Below are 5,923 nucleotides of genomic sequence, written 5' to 3' on the forward strand. Positions count from 1 at the left end.
ACATATGGTACTCTGTTCTTTGTTTCTATGATAGATCACTGAGTATGACAGACTCTAAATTCATCCAAGTTGCTACGAAGTCCATATGAAACCTAATTTTTTTATTTAACAAATAGCCTAGGAATTTTTGCATATCAATAAATATCAATCTGCACCACTATTTGTAATTGCTGAAAAGTTTTCTACCAGAAGTATGTTTTTATAAATTTTTCACAATCCCTTGGTGGTTTAATATTACTTGTTAAGGTTTAGTACAGGTCTACAGAAGTAAAATGAAAGTGGATAAATTACCTGAATAATTCTGTCTTCTCAAAAATATTCACCAAAAATATATTGTCAATTCATACAAGTAAGTTTTTGGTGTTTGTTTTGTTTTGTTTGGATGAGCACAAATTATCTTTGAAAGTGAGAACCAGAGTTAAGTAAATTCAAACTAGGACACATCGTTTGGGTTTCTATTCTCATCATTTACCTGAGACCTAAAATATTTCTTGTACAACACTAACCAGAGTGGGAGGTAGAGGAGAGAGAAGTCCTTTATAGTAAACAGGGCAACATTTTACAACCATGTTCTATATATCATATACAAGCAAACATGTATTTCCACAAGTAATACTTTGCAATGTCTTTGAACAGGGCAACAGTTTACAACCATGTTCTATATAGGATCATCCATCATATACAAGCAAACATGTATTTCCACAAGTAGTATTTTGAAATGTCTTTGGAAAAAAAGAGAGAGAGTGAGAGAGATGGGGTCTCACTGTATTGCCCAGACTGGTTCTGAACTCTTAGCCTCAAGCAATCTTCCTACCTTGGCCTTCCAAATTGCTGGGATTCTAGGCATGAGCCACCACGCCTGGCCTTGGAAGTGTCTTTTAAAAGAGTACAGATTGGGCAACTGCCTCAGGTCCCCTCCAACTGTGGGAGCTTTTCTGTCCTCTCAATAAATCCTGCTTTCTCAAAAAAAAAAAAAAAACAAGTACAGGTATGGGAAGGGAGGGACAAATGTTTACAACTTACCATTACCCATGTTTCATGAGAGCACATCATTACCGCTAAAACCAGATAAGACTTAAGAGACTCTCTGGCGATGTCAAGCAGCAGAAACTAACAAAATTTAATCTCTGGGATCATAAGGAAGACACCTAGCCTTCTGCAGATCATGACAATACAGGTCTGTCTGGAGTGGCCATTCCTGGTGGCTATGCAGCAGTCCTGGTTCCTGAATCAGAGCACCAGTCTGCAGGCCTCATCAAGCACAACTTGTCCCTCCAGTGATACTGCTGATTCCTCTGGAGACTTTGACTTTATTTGCCTCCCACATCCCACTCCCACCCCCATTCAGCCCCTCTGGAAGTTGTTCATGGTCCCTACCTCGCAACACGTTAGCCTTATCAATCTAAAATTGGATTGACTTTAGATCTTTCCCCAATCAGCCTATTCATTTTGATAAGAGTCCCTAAACCTGTCCTGATGTCTCATCAAACCCCTTCCCTTTTTTATTCTAGGTCTCCCAAGCACTAGGCCCACCTGGGCAGACCTCCCACATCTGCCCACTCAGATTTTCTTGCCTCAGCTCCAAAGCCCTCCAACACCACACTGGTCTTGAAGTGCACATCCCTGGCTGGCCCCTACCATTCTTATCCCCTCAAGTGGCCCCAGGCTTCAGGCAGAAAACCCACCTCTCTGTCACTAAAGCTGATTCAGCGTCTACACATTCCTGGCAGGAATGTCCCCAGTTCAGCTTTGAGGCTGAGGAAGGTATGACCTGTTTTGCTGGTTTCCTCAGCTTTAACACTGAAATTTTAATTCCCTTGTATAGTAACTTTAGTAAGTCAAAATGCTTTTTTCCAATGGTTCTGTAAACAGCCTTATGTCACTCTCATGCTCAAACATCATAAACAGCACTCCACTGCCTGCCAAAGTTGAGTAATAGTAAAAATAAGCTCTCTCTTATAGAACACGATGGGCTAGGTACTGCACTAAGTGCTTTACATTGCATTATCTCATTTAATATTCCAAATAGCCCTATCAATAATATATAATGATACCATTTTACAGATGAGGAGCTTAAGGGAGAGCTAGGAAGTTTCAATAAATAAGATGTCAGGCAAATAAGCATGCACTAACCCCAGAGCTATACTGCATCTCTAACTTGTTTTCTTTTTTTCCAATTTCTCCAAATCTCTTTGTATTTACCTTTTATTATGAACACATTCAAACAAAAACAAAGGTAGAAAGAATAGTGCAATAAAGCACCATGTATCCATCACCCAGCTACAACAATCTCATCCATAATCCACCCAAACTCTCTCCCCACCTTGTATCTTGCCCAGACTAAATTATTTTGAAGCAAATTCCAAACACCCAATCATTCAATGTAAACATTTCAAAATGTATCTCATGCATAACATTTCTAACATTTTAATAGGCACCAAAAACAATTGAGTCAACATGGCTTCCAAGCCTCTCAACCACCCAGTTCCAACTGACCTTCCTAAAGTGATCTATTACTTTTAATCACAGGTCTGTCTCACCCTAAGCCAGTTTTGTGAAGGATGGTCCCAGAGCACCAGAATGAAAATACTTTGGGTTAATTCTCAAAAATTCAGATTTCTGGGCCCTACCCCAGACCTCTGAATCAGAATTTCTAATAAAGCCTAAGGACCCACATTTTAATAAGCTCACCCAGCTGGTTCTTGGACACATTAAAGTTTGAGAATTACAGATAGAAAGTTGTCCACATATTTTCTTTACTTCTTTTTTCTTGCCAATATATTTCCTTTTCTTCTTGAAATCCTTCCCTTCCTTTACTACCCTAACCAGCTGACAGGCTTTAATCTTTTAACCATCCCAATGCCACCCTTCCATAAAGTATTTCCTAATTTAATCAATAAAAAAATCTCTTATCTTCTGAACTTTCATACCTCTTTGTGTTCTCTCATGGTGCCAAGCACACCCCACTGTTTGACAGTTTTTATGCATTTATTTTATCCTTTTGATTACATTATGAACTTTGGAGCAGGCCATTTTTATACATTTTTGTATCTCTTGCATTGTACCTTGCAAAGAATTGGCAGTTAGTAAACAATTCTAGAATGGACTTACATAATCCTTTACAATTTAGAGCATTAATTTCAAAGTTAATGACATAGAGTTTTCTTTATTAAGCTGAAATTAATACTGAAGTGAATGAATTATTTCATCATCTCATGTAGACTACAGATGCACAAGCAAAGGAAACCATTCTTAGATCATTAAATTATCATTCATTACAAAACATAATATTTTGATATTTAAAAAAGACATTTGGGGCTTGCTTCTAGGTATATCAGACTAAGATCCTACAGCCAGTCTCCCTGTAAAAAGCAACTATAAACCCAGAAATAATGCAAACCACAACTAATCACAGGTACTGGAGAGTTAACAAAACCAGAGAGACTCAGGTGGGAAGTTTATGGTTGCTTAAAGGTGGAGACACAGGAACTCTCTGTAAGAGAGAGAATCCAAAATTTTCCAAGAAAATTGCCTGTTTAAACCAAAGAAACAAAGCTTATCAGAGAAAAATAATAACCTAAGAGATGATGCAGCTTCCAGACCAGTTCTACAGGAGACACTTAAAAAGGTATTAAGCACAGAAGAAAGAAAAAAAAAAGAATGATGACACACTTCCCAAGAGAACAGCAGAGCACAGAATTGACACAGAATACAGTGCAATAAGAAACTTGAAAATACACACATACATTAACCCCAAAGCCACAAGAACACAAGCAAACAAAGAAAAAACTTTATAAGAACCTCATGACAGTAACAAACAATCACATGTCAATAATCAGCCTGAATGTGAATGGACTAAATATACCACTGAAATGACGACAGAATGGCAAACTGGATAAGAAACCATGACCCAATTACTTGCTGAATCCAGGAGACTCATCTCACTACAAGGAATGCACACAGACTCAGAGTTAAAGGATGGGAAACGAGTTCCCTGGCAAATAGATCAGACAAAAAAAAAAAAAAAAAACCAAAAAACTAAGCTATCAAAAATTTAAAAAGATGCAAAAGGACACATAATGATAAAAGGTTCAATCCATCAACAAGAAATATCCATTCTAAACATCTATGCACCCAATACAGGAGCACCAGCATTTATAAAGCAACTACTAAGTAAACTAAAAAAAGATATTGACTCTAACACTATTATAGCAGGGGACTTGAATACCCCACTAACAGTTCTAGATATATCATCAAGGCAAAAAATCAACAAGAAGATCCAGAACCTAAACTTAACACTCAACCAAATGGACTTAACAGATACCTACAGATTACTCCACCCAACAACCACAGAATATATATTCTACTCATCACCACATGGAATGTACTCCAAATTCGATCACATCCTTGGCCATAGATCAAGCATAAACAAATTCCATAAGGTTGAAATCTTGCCATGCATACTCTCAGACCACAGTGGAACAAAAATAATTATCAATACCAACAAAATTTCCCTAAAACCCACAAAAACATGGACACTAAGCAGCATGATGCTGAACAACGACTGGCTCAACATTGAAATCAAAGCAGAAATTAAAAGATTCCTGGAAACAAATGAAAATGAAGAAATATCTTACCAAAACCTCTGGGATGCCATGAAAACAGTTCTAAGAGGAGTATTTATATCTCTAGGAGCACACATCAAGAAAATGGAAAGATCACAAGTGGAGAGCCTAACAAATCACCTAAGGGAGCTGGAAAGAGAAGACCACCAAATCCCCAACTTCAGCAGAAGAATCCAACTCACCAAAATAAGAGCCCAAATACAGGACATTGAAGACAAAAATATCATAGAAAATATCAACAAAACAAAAAGCTAATTTGAAAGAATTAACAAGATTGGTGGACCCCTAGCCAGAATGAGCAAGAAAAAGAGAGAAAAAGCCCAAATAAACACAATCAGAAATACAAAAGATAAAATCACAACTGACCCCGAAGAAATACAAAAGATTATCACAGATTACTATGTATACCTATATGGAAACAAACTTGATAACCTAAATGAAATGGAGGACTTTCTGACATCACATAACCTCCCAAGGTTGAAACAAGAAGACATTAAGACACTAAATAGAACAAAAACAACCCAGGAAATTGACTCTGTCATATGAAAACTACCTACAAAAATAAGCCCTGGATCGAATGGCTTTCCAACAGAATTCTACAAAATGTTCAAGGAGGAGCTGATACCAATCCTTTTGAAAGTATTCCAGGCAGTTGAGAAAGGTAGAATTCTCCCCAAATCATTTTACAAAGCTAACGTCACACTGATACTCCAAACCTGGTAAAGATCCAACCAAAAAAGAGAACTACAGGCCAATATCCCTTATGAACATAGAAGCAAAAATCCTCAATAAGATTCTAGCAAATTGGATCCAAAAACATACCTCAAAAACCATCCACCATGACCAAGTAGACTTCATCCCCAGGATGCAGGGCTGAATCAACATTCACAAGACCATAAATGTAATTAAATACATCAATAGATATAAAAACAAGAACCACATGATTATATCATTAGATGCAGAAAAAGCTTTTGATAAAATCCAGGATCACTTCTTGATAAAAACCCTCAAATACCTAGGTATAGAAAGAACATATCTCAAAATAGTAAGTGCCATCTACGATAAAACCACAGCTGGCATATTGCTAAATGGACAGATACTGGAAGCATTTCCCTTAAAAACTGAAGCAATACAGGCTGCCCACTCTCACCCCTCTTGTTCACATTGTGTTGGAAGTCCTAGCTCTGGCAATTAGAGAAGGGGAAGTCAAATTATCCCTCTTTGCTGATGATATGATCCTATACCTTGAAAATTCAAGAGAATCTGTCAAAAATCTGCTTGCACTGATAAAGGACTTT

General features: G+C 37.3%; 1 protein-coding gene across 1 annotated transcript in view; it reads right to left on the reverse strand.

Moving 5' to 3' along the window:
* Positions 1–5,923, reverse strand: part of CA13 (carbonic anhydrase 13) — a 36,906-nt gene that overhangs the window by 821 nt on the left and 30,162 nt on the right. The gene's annotated exons all lie outside the window — the stretch shown is intronic.

Source organism: Carlito syrichta, unplaced genomic scaffold (genome assembly GCF_000164805.1).
Source record: "Carlito syrichta isolate Samal-C Ts95f unplaced genomic scaffold, Tarsius_syrichta-2.0.1 Scaffold308192, whole genome shotgun sequence".
NCBI classification, from domain to species: domain Eukaryota; kingdom Metazoa; phylum Chordata; class Mammalia; order Primates; family Tarsiidae; genus Carlito; species Carlito syrichta.